This window comes from Colobus angolensis, unplaced genomic scaffold, assembly GCF_000951035.1.
Source record: "Colobus angolensis palliatus isolate OR3802 unplaced genomic scaffold, Cang.pa_1.0 Scaffold188, whole genome shotgun sequence".
NCBI classification, from domain to species: domain Eukaryota; kingdom Metazoa; phylum Chordata; class Mammalia; order Primates; family Cercopithecidae; genus Colobus; species Colobus angolensis.
The window spans coordinates 2,928,824-2,936,266 of NW_012115021.1; the positions used below are offsets into that span (position 1 = coordinate 2,928,824).

The 7,443-nt window shown below is 40.8% G+C and overlaps 1 protein-coding gene and 1 pseudogene across 1 annotated transcript in view; one reads left to right on the forward strand and one right to left on the reverse strand.

Annotated features, from left to right (window-relative positions):
- BEND2 (BEN domain containing 2) overlaps nt 1–7,443 on the forward strand; it is a 56,579-nt gene that overhangs the window by 22,652 nt on the left and 26,484 nt on the right.
- Nucleotides 4,349–5,307, reverse strand: LOC105510434 (annotated as a pseudogene).

A 7,443-nucleotide genomic window follows, 5' to 3' on the forward strand; every position in this document is an offset into this window, starting at 1 on the left:
GCCTCAGCAATGGCGGGTGCCCCTCCCCCAGCCTCGCTGCTGCCTTGCAGTTAGATCGCAGACTGCTGTGCTATCAATGAGGGAGGCTCCATGGGCGGGCATGGGACCCTCCCGGCCAGGTGTGGGATATAATCTTCTGGTGTGCCCATTTGCTAAGACCCTTGGTACAGTGCAGTATTGGGGTGGGAGTTACCCGATTTTCCAGGTGTTGTGTATCTCAGTTCCCCTGGCTAGGAAAAGGGATTCCCTTCCTCCTTGTGCTTCCCAGGTGAGGTGATGCCTCGCCCTGCTTCAGCTCTCGCTGGTCGGGCTGCAGCAGCTGACCAGCACCGATTGTCTGGCACTCCCTAGTGAGATGAACCCAGTACCTCAGTTGAAAATGCAGAAATCACCTCTCTTCTGTGTCACTCGCGCTGGGAACTGGAGACTGGAGCTGTTCCTATTCGGCCATCTTGCTCCGCCATGAAGCCTCTTTCATAAGGGCCTCCATCCCATTCATGAGGGAGAAGCCCTCATAGCTTAATCATCTCTTAAAGGTCCCATTTCTTAATATGATCACATTGGCAACACCTGAATTTTGGAAAAGATACCTTTAAACCGTAGTAATTAATAAGTAAAAAACTGCACATATTTATTATACCCAGTGTGATGGGTTTGGACATGCATGTTTAGTTTTATGAGAAACTGCCTAACTATTTTCCAGGGGTCTGTACCATCTGACATTCCTGCCAGCTATATATGGGTGATCTATTTTCTCTGAATGCATATTTCTCCTCTTTCTTTTGTTCTTTCTTCCTGATGCTCCAAGATTCATTCTTTCATCATTTTCTTTTTTTTGATTGAAGAGTTTTCTTTAATCTTTCTTTAAGGGTAAGTCTGTTGGGGACAAATTCTTTTTGTTTTCCTTTGTGTGTGAATGTCTGTTTCCCTTTCTTTCTTGAAGGATAATTTTGCTTGGTATAGAATTTGTGGGTGAAGTTCTTGTATTACAGCTCTTGAAAACTTTTTATTTATAGAAATGCCAGAAAGACCAGTAAACAGCAGTAAAAACAGCGCTGAGACAGTGAATTACCCAACCTTAATGGGAAATTACAGTGGCCAAAATACTGCCTCTTTATCTGTCTTCATCCCTCCCTATTTTGGTGAGTTTGAAATGATATATAATGCTGGGCATGGTGGCTCATGCCTGTAATCCCAGCACTTTGGGAGACTGAGGCGGGTGGATCACCTGACATCAGAAGTTTGAGACCAGCCTGACCAACATGGTGAAACCCCATCTCTACTAAAAATACAAAAAATTAGCTGGGCGTGGTGGTGGGCACCTGTAATCCCAGCTACTCAGGAGGCTGAGGCAGGAGAATCACTTGAACCTGGAGGTGGAGGTTGCAGTGGGCTGAGATCGTGCCACTTAACTCCAGCCTGGGCAACAAGAGCAAAACTCTGTCTAAAGTAAATAAATAAATAAATAGATAAGAAATATGTAGATAGCATTATTTAATCTTGATGCCAGCTAGTTTTTTTTTTTTTTTTTTTGAGATGGAGTTTTGTTCTTGTTGCCCAGGCTGGAGTACAATAGCGTGATCTTGGCTCACTGCAACCTCTGCCTCCCAGGTTCAAGTGATTCTCCTACCTAAGCCTCCCGAGTAGCTGGGATTACAGGCATGCACCACCATGCCTGGCTAATTTTTTTTTGTATTTTTTGTAGAGACGAGGTTTCTCCATGTTGGTCAGGCTGGTCTCCAACTCTCAACCTCAGGTGATCTGCCCACGTCTGCCTCCCAAAGTGCTGGGATTACAGGCGTGAGCGCCCAGCCTGATTCACCAGTATTTTTAATGTCAGCTAGTGAGACTCTTTTCAAATTAAACTTTTTAGTTTGAGATAATTTTAGATTCACACATAGTTGTAAGAAATAATGCAGAGACCTGTTTATGATTTAGCCATTTCCCCCAAAGGATAACATCTTTAAAACTATAGTAAAATATCACATCCAAGGTATTGATATTGATACACTCCACAGATCTTACTGAGATGTCCCCAGGTTTACTGGTAATTAATTTGTGTCTGTCTGTTTAGTTCTTTGCAGTTTTATCACAGGTAGTTTTAATGTCTACCTCCGGCAAAGACATAGAACGTTTCTATTACTGCAAAGATGCCTCGTCTTGCCCTTTGATAATCACATTCACTTTCCTCATGTCATCCCTTCCTTTCAACCTGCCCCATCCCTAACACCTGGTAACTACTGATCTGTTCTCTGTTTATAATTTTGTCACTTCAAGAATGTTACATTAAGGGAATGTTACAGTATGTAATTTTGGGGGATTGGTGTTTTTCACTCAGTATAGTTCTCTGAAAACTCACCCAGCTTGTTGCATGTATCAGGAGTTTCCTCCTTTTTTTTTTTTTTTTTTTTTAAGACATAGTCTCCTCTGTTGCCCAGGCTGGAGTGCAGTGGCACGATCTTGGCTTACTGCAACTTCTGCCTCTTGGATTCAAGCAATTCTCATGCCCCAGCCTCCTGAATAGCTAGGATTACAAGTGTGTGCCACCATGCCCAGCTAATTTTTGTAGTTTTGGTAGAGACAGGGTTTCACCATGTTGGCCAGGCTGGTCACAGACTCCTGACCTCAAGTCGTCTGCCTGCCGTGGCCTCCCAAAGTGCTGAGATTACAGGCGTGAGCCACCATGCCCAGCCTACCCTCCTTTTTATTTTTGATTTATATTTCATAGTATGGCTATGCCACAGTTTGTTTAGCCATTCACCCATTGAAAAGGCATCAAATTGTTTTTTTCCAGTTTTTGGATATTAGGAGTGAAGCCGCTATGAACAGTCATAAGCAAGTTTTTCTGTAAATATAAGTTTTCATTTCTCTGTCATGAATGCCATGAGTGTAATTGCTAAGCCTTATGGTACTAGCATGTTTAGTTTTATAAGAAACTGCCAAATAGTTTTCCAGAGAGTCTGTATTATCTTCCATTTCCATTTCCACCAGCAATGCGTGAGTGATCCAGTTTCTCCACATTCATATTTCTGTTATTTCTGTTGTTCTTCCTTCTGGATGCTCTATATTTTCTTTTTTCATCAATTCCTTTCTGTTTGAATACTTTCCTTCAGCCTTTCTTTAAGGTTTCTTTAGTTTTCCTGCATTTGAAAATGTCTTTATTTTCCTTACATTCTTTAAGGATAGTTTTGCTGGGCGTAGAATTTGTGGCTGAGAGTTTATTTTCCATCAACATCCTGAATGCAAGTCAGTGATAGCTCTTTAAAAAAAAAAAAAAAACCAAAAAACTAGCCTTTTTATTTTGAGATAATTTTGAATTCACATGTGATTGTAAGAAACTGTACAGAGATCCCATGTGTGCTTTACCCATTTTCCTCAATGATAACATCTTAAGGAACTATATCCTGCAACCAGGATATTGGCATTGATTAAATCCACATCAGTGTGTGTGTATTTAGTTCTATGAAATTTAATCATGAGTCAGTTTACATGTCCACTATTAGTTACAATACAGAACATTTCCATCATCATTACAAGCATCCTTTATATTGTTCTTTTATAACCACAGCCACTTCCCCTGATCTCCCTTCTCTCTCATCTTGCCCTGTCTTAACTACTGATAGTCAGCAATCTCACTTTGCTTGCCAGAATTTCATTATTTGAATGTTGTTACTTAAATACAACTAAATGCTGTGTAACCTTTTGAGCATGGCTTTTTTTCACTAAACATAATTTTCTCGAGATTCATACCAATTGTTGTATGCATCAATAGTTCTTCCATTTTTATTGTTGAGTACTATTCCATAGTAGTGATGTATAACTGTTTATCTGTTTATTCATTGAATGACATCAGGGGTGTTTTCTATTTTTGGTCAATACAAGTAAAGCTCTATGAACATTTATGTACTGGTTTTTGTGTAAACAAGTTTGCATGCAATTTTGGGTTATATGGTACTCCATATTTAGTTTTGTAAGAAAATGCTAAACTTTTTTTTAGAGGGGCTGTATCTTTTTTTAAAAAGACATTTATTCAGTGTAATGATCAGACTATTACATTTAGCAATCAACAGCATGGATGCAAGAAAATAAAATCTACATTAAAACTCTCTGTTGGAATGTTTTATACTTTCCACAGAACAGAAACTAAAATAACCTGTTATACAATTAGTCACAAATACAGCCCTCGAATTTTTTGCCCATACATGTGAGTATTTGTCTAAAACATCTCTTCTTCACAGCAGCTAGGCCCTGCCACCACTGTGCTTGGTTCAGTTCACAAATCTGTTGTCACTTGTAGCTTCCCTGTCACTTCTCTGGCTCTCCTCTCCTGCTAAGTTTTGTTTCCTAATTAAAATCTTCTGCCACTGCCATAGCTACTGCTGCTACTGGAACCACCATAGCCACCTTGGTTTCGTGGTTTGGCAAAGTGTTGGCCTCCACTACCATAGGGGCCAGAGCTTCTGCCTCCAACGTTTCCTCCCTTCATGGGTCCAAAATTTGAAGACTGTTGTAATTGCCAAAATCATTGTAGCTTCCACCACCTGCAAAATTGCTTCCATCATTACCAAATCCATTATAGCCATCCCCACTGCTACCATATCCACCATCACCACGGCTGCCACCAAAGACACCATGACCACTGAAGTTTCCTCCACGATCAAAGTTGTCATTCCCACCGAAACCACCTCCACGACCACCACCAAAGTTTCCAGAACCACTTCGACCTCTTTGGCTGGATGAAGTACTAGCCATCTCTTGCTTTGACAGGGCTTTCCTAACTTCACAGTTGTGGCCATTCACAGTATGGTATTTCTGAATGACAGTCTTATCCATGGAGTCATGGTTATCAAAGATTACAAAGGTAAAACCCCTTTTCTTGCCACTGCCTCGGTCAGTCATGATTTCAATCACTTCAATTTTTCCATACTGTTCAAAATAATCTCTTGGGTGATGTCATTCAGTGTCTTCTTTAATGCCACCAACAAATATCTTTTTCACAGTTAAGTGGGCACCTGGTCTTTGAGAATCTTCTCTTGAGACAACTCTCTTTGGTTCCAAAACTCTTCCGTCCACCTTGTGTGGCCTTGCATTCATGGCTGCATCCACCTCCTCCACAGTGGCATATGTGACAAACCCAAAGTCCCTGGAACACTTGGTGTTTGGATCTCTCATTACCACAGAGTTCATCAGCGTTCCCCATTGCTCAGAACGGCTTCATAGGCTCTCATTGGTTGTTTCAAAGCTCAACCCTCCAATGAAGAGTTTCCTCAGTTGTTGGGGCTTTTTAGGAGACTCTGACTTAGACATGACAGCAGGGAGAAGAGAGACTTTAATGATGCTTCTTCAGCGGAGTCCATGGGCAGAAAGGCGGGGCTGTATCATTTTATCTCCTCACCAGTAACATCTGAGTGATCCAATTTCTCTGCATGCATATTTCTGCTCTTTCTCTTCTTTCTTCCTTCCCGATGCCCAAAGACCCATTTTTTTCATCATATCCTTTCTGCATAAAGATTTTCCTTTGGCCTTTCTTTAAGGGCAAGTCGATGCGGGATAAGTAATCCTAGTTTTCCTTCATGTGAGAATGTCCTTATTGCCTGTTAATTACTCGTATTAGTTTGTTTTCACACTGCTGATAAAGACATACCCCAAACTGAGAACAAAGAGAGGTTTGATTGGACTTACAGTTCCACATGGCTGGGGAGGCCTCAGAATAATGGCAGGAGGTGAAAGGCACTTCTTACATGGTAGTGGCAAGAGAAAAATAAGGAAGAAGCAAAAGCAGAAACCCTTGATAAGCCCATCAGATCTCATGGAACTTATTCACTATCACGAGAATAGCATGGGAAAGACTGCCCCCCATGGTTCAATTACCTCCCCCTGGGTCCCTCCCACAGCAAGTGGGAATTCTGGGAAATACAATTTAAGGTGAGATTTGGGTGGGGACACAGCCAAACCATATCATTACTCAAGGAGAATTTCACTATGTATAAATTCACGGTTGAGAGTTCCTAACCACTTGAAAAATGTTCTTTCTGTAGGTATGTCAACAATTGCAGAAACCAGGCTGGAAAGCAACCCTCAGACAATGAATTACCCAATTTCTTTGGGAAATGGCAGCGGCCTATGTTCTTCCTCTTTATCTGCCAGCCTCACACCTAATTTTGGTGAGTTTCAGATGCTGCATTACAAGTGACACTATTGAATCTGGATCGATTAACATCCTTAATACAAGCTAGTTGTAGCTCATTTTTAAAATTAAACTTTTATTTTTATTTTTTTGAGATGGAGTCTCACTTTGTCTCCCGGGCTGGAGTGCAGTGGTGTGGTCTCGGCTCACTGCAACCTCTGCCTCCTGGGTTCAAGAGATTCTCCTGCCTCAGCCTCCTGAGTAGCTTGAACTATAGGGCATGCCAGTATGCCCGTCTAATTTTTGTATTTTTAGTAGAGGCGGGATTTCACCATGTTGGCCAGACTGGTCTCTAACTCCTGACCTTAGGTGATCTGCCCTCCTCGGCCTCCCAAAGTGCTGGGATTATAGGTGTGAGCCACTGTGCCCAGCCATTTTTATTTCGAAATAATTTTAGATTCACATGTATTTGTAAGAAATAATAGAAATGATCCCCTTTATGCTTTACCCTTTTCTCCCAACAATACCGTCTTACAAAACTATAGTAAATTAACACAACAGGATATTGACATTGATAAAATACACAGATATAACTGAGATATCCCAAGTTTTACTTATAATAATCTGTGGGTGTATCTGTATTTCTTTCTTTGCAAATTTTTTTCCATGAATAGGTTTGATTCTCACCACCACAGTCAAGACAGAACATTTCCATCACCACCAGACTGCCTCATCTTTGATAACCACCCCCACCTCTCTCAGGTCACCCTTTTCTTCCCCATTGACTGTTCCCTAGCTCCTGGACAAACACTGGCTTCTATAATTTTGTGACTTTAAGAGTGTAATATAAAGGGAATCTTATGGCAGGCAGGTTTTTTTTTGTTTTGTTTTCAGTCAGTATGATTCCGTAAAGACTTATACAGGTTGTTGTGTGTATCAGCTGTTCCTCTTTTTTTTTCTGATAATCTTCCGTGGTTTGGATATACAGTAGTTGTTTTTAACCATTTACCAATTGAATGCCATTATTTCCCCCCTCCCCACTCTTTGGTATTAGGACTAAACTGCTCTGAACATTCCTGTACTGGTTTTTGGATAAATATAAGTTTTCATTTCTCTGTCATGAATGTCAAGAGCACAATTGCTGGGTCTTATGGTACTAGCATGTTTAGTTTTATAAGAAACTGCCAAACATTTTTCCAGAACGGCTTTACTTAGATGGGTGATCCAGTTTCTCCATATTTATATTATTTATATTTCTTACCTTTCTTTTTTCTCTCCTTTCCTTTTTTTTTTTTTTTTGAGACAAAGTCTCACTC